The sequence below is a fragment of the Excalfactoria chinensis genome, chromosome 4 (assembly GCF_039878825.1).
Source record: "Excalfactoria chinensis isolate bCotChi1 chromosome 4, bCotChi1.hap2, whole genome shotgun sequence".
Classification (NCBI taxonomy): domain Eukaryota; kingdom Metazoa; phylum Chordata; class Aves; order Galliformes; family Phasianidae; genus Excalfactoria; species Excalfactoria chinensis.
The window spans coordinates 25324474-25349429 of record NC_092828.1 but is presented as its reverse complement, the minus strand read 5'-3'; the positions used below and the strand labels follow the sequence as shown (position 1 = coordinate 25349429).

Sequence of the window (24956 nt, the reverse complement as noted above, 5' to 3'; positions counted from 1 at the left end):
CAGCAGGCAGAATTCAGTAGACTTACCAGATGATCACACTTTGCGCTTTCAGGGAAGGAGAAAGGTTAGAACTTGTGGCCACAACACTGCATCGACTGAAGAAGTACAGCATGAAAAGGCTGTTACGTGCATCCCTTTATGACACTGCCACTTTCTAAACAAACAATTCAGTGACTTTTTTTTTCAGAGAAGTGAAAAATAACTATCAAACATACATCAAACAAGTACTCATCAATAATTTCCCTTAAAGAAAATAGAAGTATATATGCTGAGATTTTATGAGTCACCTGACTTTTCTTCACAGTCATTTTCTTTCAAACAGAGATTTATAATTCCTGTTTTAAGTCAAGAATTACAAACATGTTTTTAACATAATGACAAGGATTCATAGGCATCATTGGAGAACCTCTGGATGAGTCTGCCTCCCATCACCTAGTAAGTTTGAAAAGCTGGAACATACGCATGTCAAACACATACAGATATCAATTACATTAATTTTCAGTAGTCAGGTATTAAATATTTTCATTTAAGGATTTTATGCACTAGATTTAAACATTTACTGATTTTTTTTTTTTACCTCCTTGCCAAAGCTCAAAAACAATTGAATTTTCCCCTCAGCAAGACAGCCAAAGTCCAACTCAAAATGTTTTCCTTGAGAGACTAAGTTGAAACTGAGTTAAACAGAGATATTTCCATGAGCATGTTTAATTAAAATTGCTGCCTGATATTTTGCTGCTAGTTTTATATTTCAGCATCACATTTCCCTGCAGGTAGTCTTCACATAGTATAGGTGATGTTTATGGTATTAGAAAACTCAGTCGCAATCATGGAAGCAAAAAGTGTCCAGTATTTTGCACCCTCTACAGTAATAATCCCTTCATTTAAATAAATTTCATAATTATTTATACTGTATATGAATGTATATATATAGTATCATATACATTCCACAAGCCTTTTTAAGATCTGACATTCTGCAAATTAATGCATACTATATTAGACCAGTTTCCTATGCTTAATCAAGCTACACAAGAATATCTTCTCATGTAAAATATATGGCAGTTTGAATAATTTACAAAGGCTCAAATGCTCTGTTCTCTTTGATATCTAGATACTCCCTGTCAGAGGAAAATAAAAAGAACACCTCTTCTGCTCTTTGAAATTAAAAAGGAAATATTCTGTGAAAAAAAGACTTCTATTTCAACCACATACAAGCAATTTGAGGGGGAGAGGGAGGGAGGAGCTACTCAGGCATTTATTCCCCAAACATTTCTGAAACAGATCCAGTTGCATTAAGGCCAAGACACTGATAACCCTGATATGACACGAGAAGAGGAAAACCAAAATTTATTTAGCCTATGAATACAAACATTGATTTAAGTTTGTTGATGAAGTTTCAAGACAAACTTAATATACACTTACTTTTATATGGACTTGCTCAGCACTATGTATTTCATGGTATTCACTTAAACTTCAGTTTCCAGAGTTGTTTCCACCAATTGCTAAAGCTTTTTGTATCTAAAGATCATTAGTACTTTAAAGGAAATGATTTGGGATGCAGGCATTAGGTAGGTAAGAATAATTAGCAAAATCATTTACGGTTTCCTGAAAGTTAACAGCCCATCATCCTCCCACCCAAAAAAAACCTGAGACTCTAAAGAAAGATACTTAAGTGATTCTGAAGTATTGCCAACATCAAACCCTTCATCTTAATTTTATCCACAACTTAAAATGGTAAGATGGCACAACACAACTGAAGCCAGTTGGGTTACAACTAGTTCTGTACCAAGATAAAGCAAAGACAATCTACTGCAGAGCCATTTAGAGCCCAAAACAAAAGCTGAGCTGATCAGTACAGTTGTGCTATATAGACTCTCATTTGATTTTTTCATGCAGTCAGCACACTGTGTAAAGCGCTATGTTAACAAGGTCCATTAATTTGCAGCTCTTTAAAAGCAACCTTTTTGAGTGACCAGCGTAACAGAATCATTTGTATTTTTCATGTCTCTAGTTGTGAGACATTGTTTTGAATAATTCAGTATTTCTATCAGTGTATAGACCATCATTTAATAATTTAAAGAAAGCTGAAATAACTATATAAGATTCAGGAATGCTAGATAGTAAACAAAAATAAGCATGAATATGTGACTATTAAATTGCACGTGTAATTATAGTTTTAAAAAGCAGAAGACAGAAATACCTTTACTTGTTTTAAAATGCTACAACGCAAGCTAGAAGTAGTGATACAGTATTCTAAACTGTGGGTGTTGACTGACTTTGAAACAGATGCTCTCGGATGAATCAAGATCTGATATTGAAGTGGCATTATAATTCTGTTTATAGAGGAGAAAATGGATGAACATTGTTTTATTGATGAAGAGGAGCCGAACAACCTTAACAACTCACTACAGTGTTATCACTCTAAGTCTACAAATCACCAAATCCAAACATTTCTTGAAGATAAAAAGCAACAAAAGCCTTCATACATGTCTGTTGACTTCCTAGGGAAGATATTTAAAGAAGGAAGCACACACATTCACACACGCCATAGATACAGATCTTGTAATACTAACAGGTTCTCACAGCTGGCCATGGCTTTTCCACATCCATTACAGCCTGACTTCTAGGACTGGAGGGCACCTGAAAACCAGAACTGCATTTCTGCTTCCTTATGATAAATGACTGTTAGGGAGTTTGATGCCCTGCAAGCCAGACCTATACTGAGCAGCAGTAGTATCTGTATGCAACAGTAACGTTAATGATAAAAAGGCACATGCAATTTCCACTCTGCATAATATTTATTAATTTATTAAGCATTTCAATTCTAAATATTCCAAGTGAAATGCTACCTGAGTTACCGTACCATTTGAATATTGCACATCTTGCTGATCCTGGAGCTGGCTTCCCACCATCCATTAACTCAGGCAGGCAGCTGTGCCCCTTCACTAAGGCTCCCACTGGCTTTGAGCTCTGCTGGCACTGGCCCAACCACCTAGCAAGGCACTGCTGTTTTCCTGAGGACAGGCTCCTTCATCACCATCTGCTGTAGCTCCAAGAGGAGCTCCAAGAGGCAGCAGCTCTCAGGCTGCTCCGCTCCAGTTCATTTGGCTCTCACCAGGTTCCCACAGATTTCCCAGGGGGAATAAATAAATAAACAAAATATTGAAACATTCCTTAAAAACCCTATGAGATGCTGTCTTGCCTACCATACCACCTCCCTTCTGTGATCCTCCCAGGCAAAACAGAACTTGTAACAAGGACGTATCATGTATTTCTAGCAGTTGGCAAAAGTTTTAAAAGCATGCTGAGAAACTGGCAAGGTAGAGATATCCTCAAAGTTTAGAAAAGCCCTTACTGGAGGGGGAAAATATGAACTAAACGCTTCCTATATCTTAACTGTATCATATGCAAATACTAACTTGTTATCTACTAAATTATATTAAGCAGATATAGAGGGACTCTGCAGCATAAAAATATATGTCTTCTATCTTTAATGCAGGAAGTATTTCAGAATTATTGGCTGGGAGCCAGGTGTATTCTCATACTAATTACAAATTTCAGTCAAAACAATCTAATATAGCAACTTAAGTTGGTAACATTTGCATGTTCCAAGCTGTCATAAATTTGTTTCAGTCCTGCCGAAAATACAGGACCAAAATCTTTTCAATTCTGTGTAAGTAACAGAAATATAAACTTAAAATGCATCTGACTCCAGTCTCTGATTTTCCCCTCCCAGACATATCCAGTACAAGACCTATCACCTTCATGGTTGCATTCTCAACAAACAGGAACCACTTCACCCCATTTTAACTTTCTCTAACCAAAAACCTGCAAAACCTCAAAGCTGTTTTTACCCAAAAGACAAAACTAGTCGTAGTTGCTAGTTAACATTCTCACCAATCATTCCATGTGGTATAGTGAAGCTGGAGACCCACTGCCTCCAACCATTCATATGCATCATGCACATCCTGAACAGAAATCAGTTCTGTTCTCAATTAAGTCTTTCTGGAACAGTGTTGATTTAGCAAGTGTGTTCCTCAAAACACACACACAGCCTTTTACTGAAGACTCAAGCTTAGGAGTGCTGTGAAAACTGATGAATTCTGGAATTTTGCAGAGCAAGACCTTAAGGTTATCGGATGACAATACGGCAAATGAAGACACTGCTATCTGCTCTGATGCTCAAAAGGATGGAAGCTCTTCAATACAACCTTCCAACAGAAGAAATCTTACACACACAAAAAACAAACAAACAAACAAACAACAGCAAAAAACAAGAACCCAGACTCTCAAATCCAGGCGTTCAGTTCTGCAAGTTCCCTGATCAAAAAGCTAAGTTAAAGAATGTTAAGCTTACTTAAGTTTATCTAAACAGTTGGAATATTAGATCTCGTCACTTCATTCCCAAGGTAGTGGCTGAGCTCAATTAGGGCAATTTAATTACAACCAACAACACTCAGCAGAAGATGCTATGACAGACCAAACATTTACTATCCTATATTATCCCAAAGCAGTCAGTAGCTCCACTCAAGACAAGACCAATCCCTGCCCAGCATTTCCTCAGCTCTGTGACCATCCAGCATATGACCTTACCAGCATATATCTGGGGAAGACCCACAGAGACCACAGCTGAGGCCCAAGCCTGCCCCACATCACACAGCAGCTCTACAAGAACAGTCAGTGATGCATTTTTCATATTTGCTCAGCAGATGGGTATCTAAAAAACAAACCGTGGGCATGCATACTGATGCCTTTGCAGTTGCAGAGGAAAATAATGCAGGCTACATACCATTCTCACTCAACATAGCAGAATTTTAAAGCATCTTAAAAGAATGAGAAATGGGTGGCCCAGGAAGGGGTGGACTAGGAACTCAAGGAAACATATTTTGCAGAAGTTAACATTTTTTATAGGCTTTTGGCTACAGAGCTATCTTTCTTGCAGTGATTTAGACAAGGTTAATTCGATCATTACTAATGCCTGTTTACTTCAAATGGTTCCTTCTAGAGCAGACAAAAACCTTCTATGCTTGGAACAAATAAATATCAACCATTAAATAGCATTTAGATCAAATATTACACTCTTTAATGTATTCTGATGTGGTGTATAGTGTAGCGCAGATCCTAAGCACAACACAGTACACAAGAAAGTACTGAGCTGCTTTTTGTCCCAGGTACCTATCTGAATACACACAGAAATGTGATGATTACAATCAGATAAAATGCAGCACATTTGCACTCACATCGCTCATCTCAAAGAAACAGATGTGCTATGGAGGATAACCCCATATTTTTCTCCTTTTCTATAGCTCTGGCAATTATGTGATTGTATAGTCTTTTCCTTAGGTGGATGAGAAGCTCAAATGACACTATTTTCCAGTAATGCAAATTTTTATTCACTGCAGGAGCTGTAGATTTTGAGGAGGTGATTTTGCACTGAACTTCTCTAATGCAAGAGACGTCAGTAAGAAACGCATTCATTTCTTTACAGGTAGTAAGCAAAATTATATACAGACTGTTGATATTGATAAGTTACATATGCACAATGCATCAAAAAAGACGTTTTGCAGAACTGTCAAAAAAACTGACTGGAAGTTAGTCAGATCCCAGTAACAGGATTAACAACTGGTTGACTGGGCTAATCCAGAAATTCCCAAAGGAAACATGGCACATGTTAGAAGCCAGCTGAATGCTTTGAACAGCTGAGTTGTGACCACAGAAATATCAAGTCTCTTCATTAATCCAACTGACAGACACGTGGCTAAGACTATTTCCTTTCTTTATATATTAATGTTGATGGGTTTTATTTTAAAAAATAAAATAAAAAAAAAAATAGAATAAAACTACTGACACCTGTCTGACTAATGTTTAAATCAACCATCATGAGCTACACAGGAAATTAGGAAAAAAACAACTATCCAGGATAAGTGAGAACATACAACTCCCCGGTGTGCCCCCGGTGGCGCAGTGGTATAAAGTGCTGCTTGCGGCACCGAAGGGCCCGGGTTCAAATCCACCCTGTGGCTCAGGGGGTAGAAGTGCCGCTTTGCTACACAGAGGGCTCGAAACCCGGGAGTTGGACTCGATGATCTCTAAGGTCCCTTCCAACTCGCACGATACTATGATATGATACTATGAACTCAGTTTCCAGCAGTTGTAGCACATCTGAACCACTGTGAAGTGGAATTTGGTGTCCATTTGTACATGTCCATTAACAAGGCATTTAGCTCTAGAGGAGCATACAAAATACATTAACCCAGGGTGAGGTAAGGCTCTTAATGCAGAAGTTCAGTGGTAGGGGAAAAAAGTGCTTTTCTGCTTGCTCTTTTCAATTGATATTGCACAGATCACACAAGCATTGTGCCATGGTGGGTTTAGATAGCACGTGAATGTAAAAGAGACAAACTTAAGTAGGAAATCTGCTTCAGTTTGGAGGACTGTGGGCTGAACGTTGGCAGTGCCCAGCTGCACTTCTCAGTCAGCCATGATGAGCACTTCACAGGTCCCTTCAACCAGACCCACGGGCAGATATAGGATGGGTCCATCACTTCAGCGTGCATTTCTGAAGCTAAACAGCTGCCAGAAATGCAGATCACGTATTAAGTATGACAGACAGCCACCATCAATAGGAAGTCCCATTTAGCCTGACTTGACGATCCCAAGGTGTGGGATATTGCCATCTTGCCCAGTGACAGAAACATCCCCTAGGGACAGATGGATCATGTCAGAGTATATATGGACCTTGTGCCACTTTTGATAGGAATATGACTTCTGGGAGTGACTGCTACTCAAGCTACAATGAATTAAGTATTATATCTAAATATAAAGGCTAGTCTGTAGCTAGTGGCAGGGAGCTGGGGTTTGGATCTAGTGGGTAACAGCTGCTGTGTTAGCCAGGCCTTCCAGCACTATGAGTTGAGACTGGATGGGATCTTCTCTTTAAGAAATCAGAATAAGGGTTTGCTGGAGTTTCCTACTGTTCTAGGATGAGAAGGGAAAAGAAAATGAAGAGAATAGCATGCAAGGCTCCAATTTCCAGAAAAGTCGAGAACTTGGATCCTATGAGCAGGAAAAAAGTCCAAAGCCTGCCGCTAACCAAACTCTGCAGGTGAGCTTTGCTAAGGCCTCCAATTAATCTCTAAACAACTTAACCATAATTAGATTATGAAAACCACCAGCTTAGCTATCCCAGCAGAAACTGCATCTCCCTCCTGAGTCATCATTCTTTCATTTAAGAGACATTTGGGGAAAAGCAATGAGGTGTTAAATGTTCATGAGCAAATGTTCATAATCTTCAAATCAAGACTTTGGAATATAGTCCAACAGATTGCTGTGTTCGGGGGAAAAAGGAACTTCTGGATAATTAGCTGACCTTCCTATAATCATTACAACTGTAAGCCTCCACTTTCAGAACAGGGAACAATGCTGCAACTTTAAGCATTTCAAATTACAAACAGACGGATTCCCCTACATCTAGGCCAGCATTGCTAAATCTCTAAACCTGTGAGCCTCCAGATTTGCTCTGTGTCCTACACAGAGAAGGCATAAATCATGACTGCTAATTGAAACTAACAGTGTAATGCTACTAGATAGCATGACGTCCCACGTATAGTTATTATTGTGGTGAGGACGCATCACTCTAATAATTACATTTCACATTTGGAGACAAAGTCAGATATGACTTTGGACAAGATGATAACAAATTCATAAATCCTCAAAAAACATATCCCTATAGAATGAAAAATAATCCGCTTTTTCTAATCCAGAAGACCAAAATACCACACAGCACTTTCTTTAAATAAAGCTTTTCCTACTTGAGATTATTTGCATGTACATAAGGCTATACTACAACTGACCAAACACTAGGACAGGCTAGGACACACCATCAGCACAAAGCAAGATGCAAACTCCATACTTCTGTTGCATATTTGCATACCTTCCAGAGATTTAAAGCTTTCACAGTTTTTCAGTATTTTATTATGCTTGAAAAGCGTCATTCTGATACCACAAATAACACGACGAAGAAACAAGGTATTTCTGTAAGGATCATTGTTTTTACCATGTACATAAAAAGTCTGCTGCATGCAGTGTTACCTGGAGCTAGTACACCTTACCACGCTTCAAGCACAAGGAAAAAAAATGTTGTTTCAAGAGCATTAGCATTTTGTTTTTTAAACTAGACAGATACTGAGCTTACCAAGCATTTCTTTGAAAATTTACCCCCTGTAGACACATTAATGTCAATAGAAACAAATCACTGCCTGTAAGCAAAGAGGGAACATGCTGCAATATTCAGAAAGGTGATTTGAGTCCCTCTTACTGGTGATGAAGTATTCATGATGAAACATTCCCACCCATGATAGTATACTAAGAGTTCACCATTTATCACTTACATAACACCGCTTTGTTGTTGCTACTGTTGGTTTTATTTTGTTGCTGTTGTTTTGTTTTTAAGAGGATTATTAATCCTTGTAATAAAGGATTAACATTCTTCAAAATAGAAAGCAGATGCAATAGAACAGGGCTACAGGCAGGATGCTGAGCAATCCATTTTTCTTCTGGCTACAGCGCCATTAGAAATCACTTAAACACAGTCAGCACTGTGTAAGCCGGGACTAAAGGAAAGTGCAGGAGGCAACTGCCATGGAAGATTTAAAGCCCACTTGCTCCGCTAAAACCAATAAGTCAATAAAAATAGTAGTAAAAACAATAATAAAATCAGTGAAACATTGGCACTGCTTTCTTCCACTGCCACTTGATGCTGCTAAATGCTCTGCCGATGGAAAGGGGCATGGTTAATAAAATGCTATGAAGTGACTTTTCTTGCTGTGAGTGATAGTTTCTGCATCCTTCCTTGTCACCATGCCACCACCTGCTCCATGCCTGCACGTTCGTAACCCTCAGGTGACATGTAGGAACACAGCACAAATGCCCATACAAATGCTCTGAATGCTTTGAGCACACAGCCTCCCATCCTCAGGGAGGGATGACAATGTCTGGAAGGGCTGCAGCCCATCCTTGCTGGGGGCCAGCAGCCAGAGCAGAACTGTGAAACAGACCCACATGGGCTGAGCCGCGTGTGCAGAGCCACCTCCTGAGAACAACACTCACACTTCCATGTGGAACCTCACACAGACATCAGAACAAAGCACAAGGGATGGGTGCCCTTGTTGAAAATCACATACAAAAGAAGGCTTTTCCTTTAAAACAGAGTTAATAGCATGCTATATTTTAAACGGTGATCACAGGAAGGTAGATATTCAAGTTATCAGCTTTTAGGGGGAGAAAGGAGTTAAGATTCAAACACTGGAAGGAACTGCCCACCATTTACATAAAAGCTGTCTGTCATTCCACAAAATGAATGCTTTCTGTGCTAACAGTGGTGCGGAGGAAGAGCTTTGTCAAGCTGGATTCATACAAACAACCACACTTGCTTTACTGTCTTAATAAAAATCTTTAATTGCCAAACCGACTGTATTAGAAAAATTACAGTGTAGTGCTACGCCATGGTTAAAAATCCTTTTGGCCTCTGACAGTTGATGCAAAGATTGTTTCAGGAATAAAAGAACAGATGCTGACAGCCATAGCAGCTCTCAGTGCCCATGCCAGTGAGCCACATTCGCTTGAAAAGGCTATTCATAACGTGAATAGTGCTTCATCTGAAGAGAGCTCTATTATGCAATATGGTATACATTTACAGCAAAAATGACCCCTCCCCCCCTAGATTTTTCCTCCTTTACACAGCTTTACTTATTCTACAATTGCTTTGTGCTGTATTATCTGCTCCGCTGTTCTGAACGCTTCTTGTTTATAAATCTGGTGCTTAAAACAAACACACACCACACAGCTCACAACTGTGGAAACGTATTCACAGACTGGTTGAAGAATTCCAAAAATGCTAAGGTTTAGAAGATAAAATTCTGAGAAATTTGATCTGTACATCCCTTTGTGATCTAATTTTCTCCCTGAATGCATCAGCAACTGCTGTTCCCCATGGCCAGCAATAGGAACATCACTTGTATCACTGTTCTAAATAGACCTCTGGATACTTAGCACAGCTTTTTTAGCCTTGATGTCCAGCTAGACTAGACAGTAATGATAAAAGCATCAGATCTGCCCAAACTACAAAGAAAACAAATAATTTCCAAGGACCAATTTCCATCTGAGGGGTTATCCTGCACTCTGTGCAAAGCAGGAGTACAGTCTTACCAAGCTCCATCAGTTGCACCATGGCTGCTGAAGGCATTCCTCACTCTCATGTCTGTGCTATGAGTACACTCAAGCAAAAAGGTAAAAAGGTTTATTTCAACTATCAGCTTTTCATTATGCACCTCTGTGTGACACACAGCCCAAGGGACCCAGCTTAGATTTCTTTTTCTTCACATAAATAAGCTACAGAAGACTTGATGGTGGGACTTTCTGACCCCCTCTGCAGGTGTCAGCCACTGTGTGCTGCTCCTGGCAGTGGATGCAGCCACTCAATGCTCCTGGCACCAGCCAGCCCCTGACATTGCAGTGCTGCGAGTCAGGTTCCCCAGTCCCTGCACTGGGGACACAGGGTAGCATTGTGTTGCAGCTCAGTCTATTCTCCCTGCTGAGGGGGCAGAGGGATGTACACCTCCCTGGAAGGAGAAGGGAACTTCTCCATAACACCTACAGGGAAAACATCCTGCAATACTGTATTCCATCAGTTGAAAACCTATGTAGGTGGCCACGAAGCAAGCCATCTGGGCTTGGTTTCCACTGTCATGTGTGCACTGGTTTATAGGGGTTTCAGTGGTTTAGAAGAGTTAACTCCAAGCCTTGCCTGCTCCAGCATCCGTTCCTTAACCAAAGCTAACCTTACTTACTCAGCATCCTCACCCCACTCTTAAAACATGACTACACATCTCAAAAGAGCCATACTGCAACCAAGGCTACGTAAAGCCCAATTACATTTATTCTTGAAACACCTAGTTCATGACAAACTGCTTCAGCTGCATAGACTACGATAAATATATTAACTCTACAATGAAGACTTTTCCTTTCCATGACAGAGGGATGCATTTCCATCTGAACTGTAAGATGACAGATCCACAGCAAAACAGATAGCATGCTTCCTTCTATAAAAGCTCTCTGGAAGAGCAGCCATTTCAACCTACTCATCTACATGCAAACGTAGTTAAATAACAATGGATGAAAATTACTTAATGCTTATCTTATCTGGATAGAAAACTAAAGACATAGGCTAAAAATAACAGGCTAAATACCCTTTAAAGAGCTGTCAAGCAGTCACTAGGTTTGACCAATCTACCTGTCCACCATGAGCAGGAGAGCTTCCACATCAGACATGTTTGATGCTTGCACTGATACCCCACTGCTGTGAGAGCAGCCTGGATAAATGGCATGGTGACCAAATACCCTGAGCTGGATCCCAGCTTGTCATGCTGTACAGAATCTTGTGACCCAGTGCAACTTACTCTGTCCTCAGGTGTAGCACAATAGCTGCTTTCAGCACAGAAACTGTTTTCTGACATTATATATTGTCAACTCCATTTGCAAATAACCAACTTGATATGATGGAAAGCATGCACAGCAAACTGGAGCTGCCTGATGGCAAATCTACCTTGGACAGCTGGGTCACAGATTCACTGCCAAATTTTGTAGTTCATCACATCTAATAATCTGTAGCACTCAGTAAACCACTGAAATACGAGAAATCCCTTGTAAAACCAATAAAGCAAATAGCAGTTTACAATGCTAGGAACAAAGTCTACCGATTCTCCCCATTGCTTTGAAAGCTCTTCACATGCCACACTCAGCCAATATTATGCAACTCTGACTCATTTGCTGTCTTGTGCTATTTTCTTTTTATACCTTCACCTTATTCATGACATAAACGAGAGGGTTGCCTCAAGTATTAGAAAACACAAATTAGAGTTTCCACGGTCCTGCACCACTGGGTGCTAAGCACCTGTGAAAAACATCTCCCTAACCTGGCAGAAGGCTGCTCTGCTGAAGCTATGGGGAGCATCGCAACCCATCTCAGAGCAGAGTGAGGACTTTGGTGATCAAGCTAAAGTGCGACCTTTGCATTAATCTTCCTGCAACTAGAAATTCTCGAGGGAAATATATATTTTAAATCACTGTTGTTTGTGTTGAGAGTCCAAGGCAAGGCTCACTGATCCTTAAACTATGAGAGAATTTTGTACAGGCAAGTAAATGTATCCACCGTTAAGAAGATACAAAGAGGAGACACCTACTTCCACATGCAAATTAATGAATAAGTCAGCTAGGGATTTGTTTTTGCAAATCCTGATGTTCTTCTGAACTGAAAGCCCAAAACTGGTACTCCAGTGTTTCTGCCTTAAACAAGAACTGTTAGCCCAACTCACGAATCCTTCAGAATGGTGAGAGAAGAGCTCCTGTGGAGCCTTGGCTTTTCTTCTGTTTCCTCTTTGTGCAAAGTCAGCCTGGAGTCCACACAACTAAAACCGACCTTGCTCCCAGGCATATCACTGCGACCTCCAATTTATTTTAGACAGCAAATTTAACATCTCTTTGGATCTGTCATAACTGAGCCATAAATTCTTGCAGGTGCTAGCAAGGATCTGATCTCTTTTCATCTACAAAACCACAATTATTGCTGTCAAACCTCCTTATCTTCCATGTTAAGTGAAGAACTTGCTGCTTGCTGGCCTGACATAACAGAGCTGCAGCCTCACTGCTGACACTGGCCCTGCCACCTTGGAACACAAGCACAACACATGTGCTTGTATATTAAGCGTAAGCACAGACTGGTATATGCACGCATATGAAAGATGTGAGAACATCTTCAGAATCTTCTGTTTTTATTTGTGTTCTCTGTGAACTCCAATTATGTACCACAAACATCCCTTTGTTCAGACCAGAAGCACAAAAGCACCGAACAACATACGAATCATACTGACAAATTAGCAGATGAATCTATGCTGCATTTATTGTACAGACAATCAAGCAGAGGAACACAGTGGTTAATTCCTCAGCCTGAAGCTACAGCAGGTGTGAAAGCAAATACTACCACAAAGGTATCTGGCCCACAGTTTTGCCTTTGGTCACAGCCAACCCAGTATTCCTCTTCTGCCAACTTAATGCCCCGAGTTCATTTTACATTCTGCACTGGGCATTAAATCACTTTGCACTGCTTTTCTACACATAGACAGGCCTTGTCTGCATGAAAAAGAAAAATGAAGTACATAGCACATAGGCTTTAATTTTGATTTGACCTAGATCATTTACCAAACAACTTAAATAAGCTGAGCTAAAACAGAAATGAAAAATATTCATGACACCCTTCAATTAAGCCAAGTTTAAAATATCTTCTCAGATCAGAGCTGTCACCAACCTTTCCTAAAAGCCTTTTTCTAAAGAAGGAGATAGACTTGGGGGGAAGCATTACTCTTTGCCATGCTTCAGCAATTAGCAGTTACAGAAAATAATCCCCCTGCTGAGGAAATGCTCACCTGCCCACAAACCAGTTTAGTTGCAAAAAGGACATGTAAGCTTATACTCCTCAAAGCAAATGGCTGTTCACAGTCACCCATACTGCGGGATAGCCAGCCAGCACCAAGCTGGAAATTGAGCTGTCCCTTAGCACAGTGACTGCAGCAGTAAAGCAAGCACAGGACCTGAGGAACGCTCCGAAGCAGTGACAAAGTATTTTGGACTGTGGCTTTTCCTTGTGCCCTGCTAACTTGCTGGAGTTCACACTGAAACTGTAGAAAATCTCAAAGGTTGAATTATCCCCTTGCCATTGCAAGCAGTGACACTCTAGTCCTGATTCCTTGGGGTAACATTCATATACTGTTTCTTATTCTGCATGATGGCAGTGACTGGCATGACACTAATGCTATGTTAAACTTCATAGTTAAAAACAGACATAGATGTAGGAAGAGAAGGAAATAGAAAACAAACCATCTGTTTCTTTTAGGAAAAAAAAGGGGGGGGGGGGGGGGGGGAGGGGGGGAAATCTGAATATCTAGAATGTACTTGATTTCTGAATAAAGTTTATGAACCTTGGCAGAAAGAAACGTTTTCATAAAGTGGAAAACAGATTTGAGAAACACACTCACTTAAACACATAGAATCCTCTATCTGTTATTTTACAAGACAGTAATAGCACAGCAGAAACTATTCACATAAAGCAATGCTGAACAATGCCTTTGGTGAGCAAGTCTGTTATACGTTATCCTGACAACTATATGAGGCTACTGAAGCCCAGCCTGTGTCTTAAATAGCCCGTGTTGACCAGTGAATGCCTTTCATGTATAAAAACAGCGTACCAAGGGTTGTCTGTAATTGGTTTTATGAACAGGAGAGCTGTCACAGCACATGAAATATTAAAACAGAGATATAAAGTTAGTTGCCCCCTGGCAGACATCAAAATACATAGAAAAAGAAACTTTTCCTGAAGGAAAATACTCTTCTCCACTACAGTGTTATTTGATGTAGTATGCTGGAGTTACAAATGTCAAACCACTGTAGCGCGCATTAACCTGCAAACCATTTCTTGTTAAAATATTAAGCAGCTGTGATACCAGTATATTCAGAATGTTATTAATGCATTAAGTAATAGTAGAGCAAAAATCCGGGTACCAGACAGGTAAACAATTAGAGTTCAGTTTGCCTTAGGCATTCATTATACTTGATTACACTATCTTTGACTGTGTTCTCATGTGAAGAACAGATAATCCATGCAGTGCAAACATCTCCCACTCTGCATTCCCCCATCAGATATGGTTTACAAAATAACTAAGAAGAAAGATGAAATATCCACTGTGAAGAGACGAGTGCTTGTGATGACCATGTATATACATTAAATGAGGTTGAATATCATGCCACTGAAGTCCCAGGAAGAAACGCAAAATAAGAGTGCGGTTTGCAGTTGATAAAATAAGAACACGAATATCAATTACTTTTCAAGAAAATCCTATGCCAAATAAGATAACGTTGTATGAAAACAGAATGAAGCATGCCACGCTTATCACACCTCAGCAAAATCTTAGACATTCTATTATCAAATTAGGCACAAGTTGCAAAAATGGCACCAACTCGGAGGAAGGCCAGAAGCACGAGAGGAAGGGGAGGAAAGCATACATTGCCGACAAGAAACTAAATATACGCATGGCAAAGTGCTGCTTCTCCTCTTAATCTTTCATGAACTTAACAAAGCATTTTACAGCCAAGATAAAACCCAGTGACCAGTGAAGCAGCTCCAGCAGCAACGTTCTCTCAAGCTCAGCTGTGCTTCACTTGTTCTCAGGAAGCATATCAGGGAACTGGGTTCACAACTGTGTACAGCTGGACCAGGAGTCCACACAAGGACCAGAGCATAACTCGTTCATTATATGTACATCAGATTTTTGTTTGCCATTTAAGTAAGAAAGACAGCTGTCATTTCATTTATTGTGAACTGCATGTGCATTTCATGTGCCTGTGGCAAATGTGCGCTTATAGAGGATTTAGGGCCTGATAACAGGTAGCTGCAGATGTCTGCAGTCACCTGTATCTGCGTCCTACATTGCAGAGACTCTCCTATGGTATTTTATAGAAATTTAAAAGGCAAACATTGCTGGAGTGTTTTTGAAGGGTAACCTTTGAGCACTTAATGAAGAGCTCACTTACTTCATTTACAGACTCCAGGCAACTATAAAGTGCCAGCAAAGAGAGTACTCTTTCTGTCATCCAATGAAAGACCTGAAAAGAGCCACTGGTCTTTCCGTGCATACGCTTTTATGGAGACAAAACCATCCCATCTTCACATACCAAGAGATAATTAGATATATGCTGGAATACATCTTCCATTAATTAAATAAATGTCTTCGGCTTCTTACTGCCCAGGAGAACAGCCACATTAGTTACCTGCTTACCCTTCTCATAGCCTGTTCCTGTACTTAGTTCCCCTCAAACTCTTTCTTTCTCATATTCATGTGGAACCTTCTGCGTTTCAGTTAGTGCCCATTGCCCCTTGTCCCATCAGTGGGCATCACTTAAAAGAGCCTGGCCCCTTCCACTTTACACCCACCCTTGATATTTTTTTATAAGCATTGCTAAGATCCCCTCTCAGTTTCTTCTCCAGGCTGATCTAGGTTGGAGATACTCCAGGCTTGGAAAGTTACACTCGCAGTCAGGAAAGGGCATAAAACAGAACTCTAAGCAGGCTCTTTGTTTGCAGACTGACAGGTTGAAACCACAAGAAAGAGCTGAAACCTAAGTGATAAGAGACTGTGGGTAATCACAATTAATTGCTGAGAAACGCAAAGCTGATGCTGCTGTCCCTGCAGATGCAGAATTCAACATAGAGCACAAAGACCAAAAGCAAACACATACAGAGTGGCACTAATGAAGGTCACCAGATAGCAATTTGAAAAGACGCTACTAAAGACCTTCCCAGCTCCAGCCCCAAAGCACATTTGTCCTTCTACAGATCTGTTTGTGATGGTACAGTACATTTAACAGACATACTGATGTACAAAAGTTACTCTGAAAGTAACGCCTCCTAATTTATTCTGCTGCCCTACAGTATCAGAGGCAGATGTTGGTGGTATGGCAGTACAGGTTGACCATTCCTGCCAATATTCCAATGCATTTTGTTGCCCTGCAACAGATGGCAGCAGAGGGGCACTCTAACAAAATGGTATCTGACATGGAAGTGAAAAGACCATATGGGCAATACCTTCCTAGCAATTATGTCACCACAGCAGCATTTATTGACAATATAGCAACACAACAAGCTCTCCTTTTGACCAAGGCAGCACAACCACTGCCTGGATGTGGATTAGACAAAGAGCCATTTCCACTGAAAAGCTGTATAGGAATTCCCATACCAAAAAAAAAAAGCTCAGATGTGACCACAGAACTGTGATCAAACTGTCACGGGGGTTTTTAAGGTTTAAAACAGTACAAAGCCAAATGTAACAGTACGGAGTATGTGTGTGCATCACAGGGTTTACCTACATATGCAGTCATTCACTTCAGTATAGATTCCTGTCTGCTTTAGTGCTGGCAAAATGTCAAGTCTAAGCCAAATAGGTCCTCCAGTCCTCTGCAGAGACATCTCTGGGTCATCTGCCAACTCTCAGATCTAGGACAATACTTGCACATTGTGTCTCACAACACATGGTTAGATGAGCCTTTCATTACATTCAGCACGACATCCAAGGGATCAAAGCTTTGAAGAGCAAGCTGCAGAAAGCTCTGTTCCTCCTCAGGAGAACTGTTCTTTACTGAGCAGTCATTGACGTAAATCTAAAAAGCCACCCTGTTCTCCCAGAAATGGACAAGTCCTCCTCCACACACCCTAGAAGACAATCTCAGAACCATCTAGAGTTGAAATGGCCTAGCCTGGTTTTCAGTCTATGCCAAACTGAAGGTGATTTCTCAAAGGAAAGAAACAGGACCCACACTGTCACCATTCAGTCTGACAAATCAAAGCATTCAACTTCCTTTTGGAATTACTAATGATCCTTCACCTTAACTTTTGTTCCTTTTGACAATATAAACTTCCCTGCAAAAAACACCTAGGTGGTGAAAAAGATAGACTTAGGTGATGCCTCTGGTCTGTAGTCTCTGGTTGGAAGAGCTGCCTTTTACTGATGGAAAAGTGTGTCACAGCACCGAGGTGTTCCAAAGGTTATCAAATTTGTGTTTTTTAGCTGTGCTGGTAGATATGACAAAAGCCGCTATATAGTCTCCACAAACCTCATCTCACTATCACCCTTTGACCACTGCCAGTACACCAGCACTGCTCCTCCTGCATCCACAGCAGCCTGTAACCCAAACTAGGCTGCCAGTAGGGCCCCCCCATCCCATCTCAGGAAACACAATCACCTGAAGCATGAAGTTTATTAAATATCAGGTGCAGGTGTCAGGATACAGAACCTAGTAACTCATGATAGCATTTAGCAGGCTGTGTGGGTGCTTGAAAGATTAATTGCCAGAAAAAAAACATCTATCAGAGTTGCTTAGTACAATCCACCTTTGCACTGTCAGCAGTGAGAGATGGAACAGGGTGGTTCCAAACCCCCACGCACAAGATGAGGGTGCCATTCACTCATCCAAACACAAGGAGCAGGGAGCACCAAAGCTTCAGGCCTGGGAGCAGAGCACTGTGCCTCATCACAGCCCCCAGGCAGGCCAACACAGGCTACTGCTGAGTACCTACAGGCTTGGAACAGGATCTTTGTAAGAAAAGGAAAAAAAAAATAAAAAATCAGCCACACATTTTTTCTCTCTTAGCAACTTCTGATGCTCTGACAGCTTTGTGAAAGCTGATGACATGATTTCTTCTGAAGAAAGGTAAGAAAATGTGCCTTATTTGCCATTAGAAGCAGAAATAGGAAACTAAGGCTTTTTTGATCTTCTTGTCATAAGAGGCTGCTCCGTTTCACATCATTTGCAGGGCTGGGAAAGTAATAACTAACTCTTCATGTTAAGCTAGGTGAGAATTAGAGTCTGGTCTTTATCTACATCACTATCTCCATTACTCACCAAAGTTTAAAAAAGAAAGAAACACACAAAAAAGCCCCCATACAAATGTTTGAAAAAGTCAGAATAGCAATACCAAGCCTTAATTAGTTTTCAGTGCCTTTAGCTAAGATTATCATTCAAGTGAATGAAAACACTTTAATTAAGCCACCTTCTAATTTGATTTCTTCAGATGTCTTCCTGCTTCTGCAACAAATGACTCAGATGCCAGAGACCACAGCTTCTGTCAGCACACAGCTCCTGTTCTCCATTGAGAACAAGAACACAGACACACAGGATGGCTGAGGTTGGCAGGGCCCTCTGGGTCCCATCTGGTCCCACCCCCACTCCAGCAGGGACACACAGAACAAGTACCCAGAGCCACATCCAGGCTGTTTCTGAAGATCTCCAAGGAGGAGACTCCACAGCCTTTGGGCAGCCTGTGCCAGGGTTCCATCATCTGCACAGTGAAGAAGTTTTCCCCCATATTCTGACAGAACCCATTGCGTTCCAGTTTATTGCCCCCACCTCCTATATTGCTACTGGACAGATTCACCCTGTGCACCCGTTAGAGCTTGGGTTAGGTGGGTAAAACAGAAATCAGTAACATCAGTGAAGTTAAGACAAATACATACAAGGAGTCAAAATCTTTATGAGGATTCTTGCACTTCTTTTATTCCTGGCCAAGTTTTTGTCATCTGCCCCAAAGCCTAAGTTCCCCTTTCCCTTTCTTCATGTCTTGTGTTTGTGTACTATCCCACTACTCATCACGCAGTCCTTTTTCTTGTGCAGTTCGTACCAACTCTCCAATTCCTGTCACTTTCCCCTTGCCACCCAGATCTTAGGTTAGGTTCCTCCCAAAGCAATTCAGTCCTTCATATTTTGTTCTTTCATAGAAGGCACCTCAGCTGGTGCCTGGGCAGAAAGGAGTGGATGTGAGATTTGGCCCTAAAAGAGAGATTATAAATTTGGTGATCTCTGCTCGCTCACCTTCTCTCTTTGGAGAACATCACATACAGGCAATTTGTCCCCTTACAAATGCTGTTATTGGACAAGTCACGTTGTGGTCAACACCAGGAAGCAAAGTGTTGGGGTTTCACAGGCCTAGAGGTGACCTCAGAGTGTACTCTATCCCACTACTCTGCTCCTGAAAGAATCAAACATTTACACTGTTCCCAACTCACTTTCCAACAGTAAACAATTCTAAAATCCCAAGACCCCAATCCAATGATCAATCCCTTTGCTCAGTTCCAGTATTGCTGAACCTGTTACATATCACCTGAGCCAGCACAGGTGTGGAGAATACTGCTTCACAGCAGCTCTGTGACATGCAAAGGTTATCATGTTGTGCTCACCCTACCACTCTTCTTTGCTTGGAGCTGAAACAACCCCAATTTCTTTCAACCTTTCTTCAAAGCACATGTTTTCTATGTCTCCTATTGTCTTAATTCCTCTCCTCCAGATTCTGCCCAGTGTGCCTGCATCTTTCTTGAAGCACTCACTCCAACTGGATGCAATTATATAGGCAATGAGAATTATTTCAAGGCTGGAAGCATCACTTTTCACATGCTTCATGCAAGTCTATTTGCACATCACAATTCCAGCTTTGTCTTTACCACAGTAGCATGACTTTGTTTATTTAGCACCACAACTCATCACAAACCACAGACCTTCTGAAGAACTACTACTTTTCCCTATTGATTAGAACCACAGTGTCTTTGTCCTGTCAAATTACTGAACTTTACTTTTGTATCCAGAATATTCACAGCCCCTCTCCAACTACATGCCAACTGCACATGTAGTAAGCACCACTGAAGTCACACTACAAATGCTCTGTAGTACTGGGTGATAATGAGAAACATGGAATTTCTCACCTTATTAGCTAAAGTTTTCACATGTGAAAACTACAATATTCTGAAGACATAAGACCAAAAATTCATGCAGGACGTCTTGAAGATGGTGAAAATACAGACCTTTGAGAAGAGGTCACTACCTACAGCTCACACAGTTAAGACCTTACAAAGTTTCACAGTAAATGAGCTTTATTAGAGGAGAGAGAGTTCAGTTATGTTGGGAGATGATCCCACAACCAAACTACATCACCTGTGCACCAACATATACCCACAGATTTACAAAAGTTTCAATATTCTTCTTTCTCTTCTACATTGTGCCAAACTGCTCCACAGGTCACTTTGCATCTTCATTTTTCTCCGCTAAACAGTTTCACACGTGAATTTATTAAAGATCACAGGGAAAGGCTGCACGTTACTTTGAACAAAGTCAGCTTGCTTTGAAAAGCCACATGAAAGTACCTTGTACAGCTCAGTTCTGTTCTTCTCACCCTACTCTCTCCACATCTCCAGTTCACAGCAAATCTCATCCCTGTGCAGCACGCTGCCACAGCAGCCTCTCTGCCCATCACCAGGTTCATCAAGCTGCCCAGCTCTGACTGCTGACTTTCAGAATAAGCTGAGCAATGAAAAAGAGACATGCAAGCAGGTCAATAATGCATGCACTTCATTTTGCCCATCTAAGCACTAGAGCACCAGGAGAGCTTTTACATGAAAATGACCTGAATAAATAGGTTTTCTGAAGGCAGAAAAGAAGTTTAAGAAAATTAAGCTAGATAGTTGTTATAACTAAAACAATAGAGTTGGCAATTCTGGGGATGTGAAGTGCTTGACTTCAATGATTTCACTCTCTAAGAGTCAGTTACCACAGGTGCACGTGGTCAGCAGAAAGGCGATAATTACATTGGCTTAACTACAACACCTGGCCCCATGAGATGAGATAGCTGAGTACGTTCTTAAATGGGCTTTTCTATGGTATGAAACTGGTATTTCTTTAATTAGGCCAGAGGTATCCACACAAAGAAGAAATTAAGCTGTCTTTAAAAGTGCATGAATGTAGAGCACACATTTACCATGGCATTTGAATTATATTCACTTAACATGTATGGTACAACTGCAGCACAAGCCACTTACCCAGGATAATACACAGCAAGACCCTTACATTTTTCTTCCCCCCAAACTTAATTAAACAAATCACTGTGATTTGGCCTGTGTAACACACTGGCTCTTGAATATTATTAGTTAAAAATCAATATGCAAGAAGACAACTTTATTCCTTTGTAGGAAATTATGAATGCAAATGCTGAAAGTAAACTAAGTGCAAATGTCGTATGCTTCTGACAAAATGTATTTTTGTTCTTCAACAAAGAAATCATGTTATATGCGAAGCAGAGAAGCGAGAGGAGTGCATCCAGGAAGTGGTACGATACAATAAGCACAAGGTCGACACAGCAATCATTGTTTCTTAAAGACAGAACTCACAGGATCACCACGGAAACAAACACACTTCTTATCCAACTCTGACTGAACAGATAAAAAACAGAATTTAGCCTGTCCAGAGGTAGCACTAACGTGATTACAGTTCATGCTGCAACGCTGTGTGGCATTCTATCACATTATGTGAAACCACTGAATTCTATTCCAGCATGCATTTCAGGCAACTTTATTAAATCCTGCTCAGACACGTAGGATCAATGAAAGCATCTATGTGGTCAGAGCAGCTCCACGTCTACACCACACTAAAGGCAGCTCCACGCAACCACACTGCCCTGAGGCTGTTGATGCCAAAGGAATTGACCATACTTTCCTAAATGCCAGTGGTAGGCTTGTCTGTATTTGCTATAATTCTCTTATTTGAGCCTTTACAGAACAAAGGCCGTGAGCGGATTTTGTGTGAGGGGGAAAAAAACAACAAGATATATTCACGCTCATGAACTGATCATCATGTTTCACCCAATGCTTATGATGTCGGGAGTTTCGTATTTTAAAAGACCTTTCCTGACATCTACAGTCAGTACACACTGAAATAAAGCTGAGCACCGCTGCTCACAAGGATATATCAATTTCCAGTGATTGAGATAACTGGGAAAGCAGTATTCACAACAACTGCATAGCAAAGCTGGATAAAAACCTCAGAACTTCAGCATTCTCATTGCTGTTATCAGAACCAGGAAACTAGAAATGCAGCTTTTTACCATCCGCAATTAAAATGATGAGCTACTGCCATGGATATGGTCCCTCTGGAGATTAAACCTGTTCTGTTTCAGTTTGGAGGAAGCAGATGAAATCACCATTTATTTTTTAGCATCAAATGGGTTACCAGCTCAGCCCCACCATCACCAGCATAACCCTCACAAGACAACAAGCCAAAACCGCCTATAAGAAACAAACTTAAAGAAATAAAAAGCGAGCAAAGGTGATGGTCTTATCACAGAACATCACAGGACATTCCTGGCTTGGACCGAGTGCACCTGCCATCACTGCACTCTAAAAATGACATTATGTAGCATATGCGATAACAAAATCGTTGTTCACCGGTAAGAAACAACTCTCTTTAAAATGCAGGATTGTCCAAGTGGGTATTTGAGAAGACTCCCTCATTTGAGGAGGGGATGCCCTGAGATACATCTTCCTATTGGAGAAGAAAGACCCAATGGCAATTGGGAACAATCTCTTTGCTGTGTGCCATACTGATTAATACAGATTTCTGGGTAATTCTCCTAATTATCATAAAACCGTGACATAAACAAATATACCAATCACTTGCACGTAAAGTTTCAATAGACTCAGAGCGTTCTGTTCAGGATCGTTATTGGAATGAAACACCCCAATCCAAACACAGCCTCCAGACCTACGGAGCAGGGGAAGGGCTGCTTTTATGAAGACGATAAGTTCCTGACCTGGATTCGAACCGCACGAAGCGCATTACCAGCATAAGTGGCAATGACTGCTGCGTTACAATGTATCGGTGGCTTTGTTACAGACTCTCACCATAACGCGCCTACTGATCCATGCTCTGATCCAGGTCCATCGATGCACGTTGTGCTCGGAATTATTTCGGTGACGGGAATCTCTTCGGCCTGCATTACTCCGCATCGAATTAAACAAAATCAGTTCTGACCCCAATGTATTGTCTCCAATCTGCCAAAGCAGCACCTGCCACACACGGCTGCCATTGGGCAGCGCGAAGGGCTCTGTATCTAGGGGAAGAGCTCTCTCTCCCCGCACAACGGCAGCACGCTATTTGGGGACGGCACACAACGTGCGGGTGCGCAGCGGCTTTCAGTACCGCCCGGCACTGCCGCGGCTGCCCGTGTCGTTCCCCCCCCCGCCACCTCCCCGCAGCAGCGGATCGCTTTCCGTGCCACCATTGTCGGAGCATTAATTTTTCAGGCTCACGGCTGTGGTTTCCAGGTCGCTGCCCACCGCCGGTACCGTACGCTTCTAGCGGGGCGGGTTAACCCGAAAGGACAGAGCAGCGGCAGAACCACAGCCGGAGAGATGCGGGTTTGGCATTTACTGACGGTAATAGCCCGGTCTCCAAGAAAGCCGTTAATGACGTACAGAAGGAAAGACGCGCAGCTCGCGTCGTTCTCTCTACAACACGCATTTCCCAAGGCGAAGAGGACAGTTTTCCATGCAGAACAGCCCCACCCCGGCTCACCTGGGAAAGGGGCTCCCGGGGAGGGGCGGGAGCAGCCCGCAGCCCGCACACCGCTCACACCCGACGAGAGCCGGGTTCGGTCGCCCACCGGAACGCGATGGCAGCGCCGTGACAAACAGCTCTCGGCGCTCAGACAAAGCGGTGCCGCTCTGACAGGCGCCGGGTGAGACCGTGCCATCCTCCTCACGGGTTCTGCTCCCCAGCGGAGCCCGAAGACACGCGGACGAGCTGGGAAACGCTAACAAAGGGCGGCCGGGAGGGATGCGAGAGCCACGGAACCCCCCGGCAGCGCCGCCCGAAACCCCCGCTCGCCTCCGTCCGTCGCACAAAGGCGGTCACGGCGGCAGGCAGCCACTTACCGACTCTCCGGCTGCTCTGGCTCGCCCCGCCGTGCCCCCGCCGCAGACACCGCCGCCGTCCCTCCGCCTTACGGGGCGCGGCGCCACGTGCCGCCTCCCAGCGCGGTGCAACGCCGCACGCTCTCGCGCGCCCGCCCACAGCAGCGGGCAGCCCGGCCGCAGGGCGCGAGCCGGAGTCGAGGCCCGGAGCCAGCGCCGATACCTGCCCGGCCCGGTCCGGCCCGCCCTGCGAGGGGCGGCGGCGGGAGGAGCGCCGCCAGGCTGCACCGCACCGCCCAGCCGCGGGAGCCGCCCCAGGGCAGTGCGGCCGCGGGAGGGGAGACGGGCCGTTCGGCACCTGGGGTGGTGCAAAAAGGAGAACGGGTGAGGCTGGAGCCAGCTGGTACCGGCACCGCGGTGCTGCCAGAGCTGTGCCCCGGCTCTGGATGCTGATTTGTTCACGTCCTGTAGCGAGACAAGTCTGAGTGCAGAGCTTGCCTGGGCTGACATGTAAATACCACGAAACATACGTGCATGTGTGTGGAATGCTAAAAAGTAACAAAAATAATTCATGTGTCAGCCCCAACACAGCAGTGTGGGAAACAGCCTTCTCTCTATTCTGCATCC

At 42.5% G+C, this 24956-nt stretch overlaps 1 protein-coding gene across 5 annotated transcripts in view; it reads right to left on the bottom strand.

Moving 5' to 3' along the window:
• The window catches only part of CRACD (capping protein inhibiting regulator of actin dynamics), a 109740-nt gene extending 85250 nt beyond the window's left edge, over positions 1–24490 (bottom strand). For 2 of the 5 annotated variants that reach the window (XM_072336804.1, XM_072336808.1), the window contains exon 1: positions 24351–24490. The gene's annotated coding sequence lies outside the window, so the exon portion shown is untranslated. Of the gene's footprint in view, positions 1–23318; positions 23631–23991 lie in introns of those variants that run through there. The other 3 variants (XM_072336805.1, XM_072336809.1, XM_072336806.1) reach the window with 3 other exon arrangements.
• Between the last annotated feature and the right edge of the window lie 466 nt (positions 24491–24956).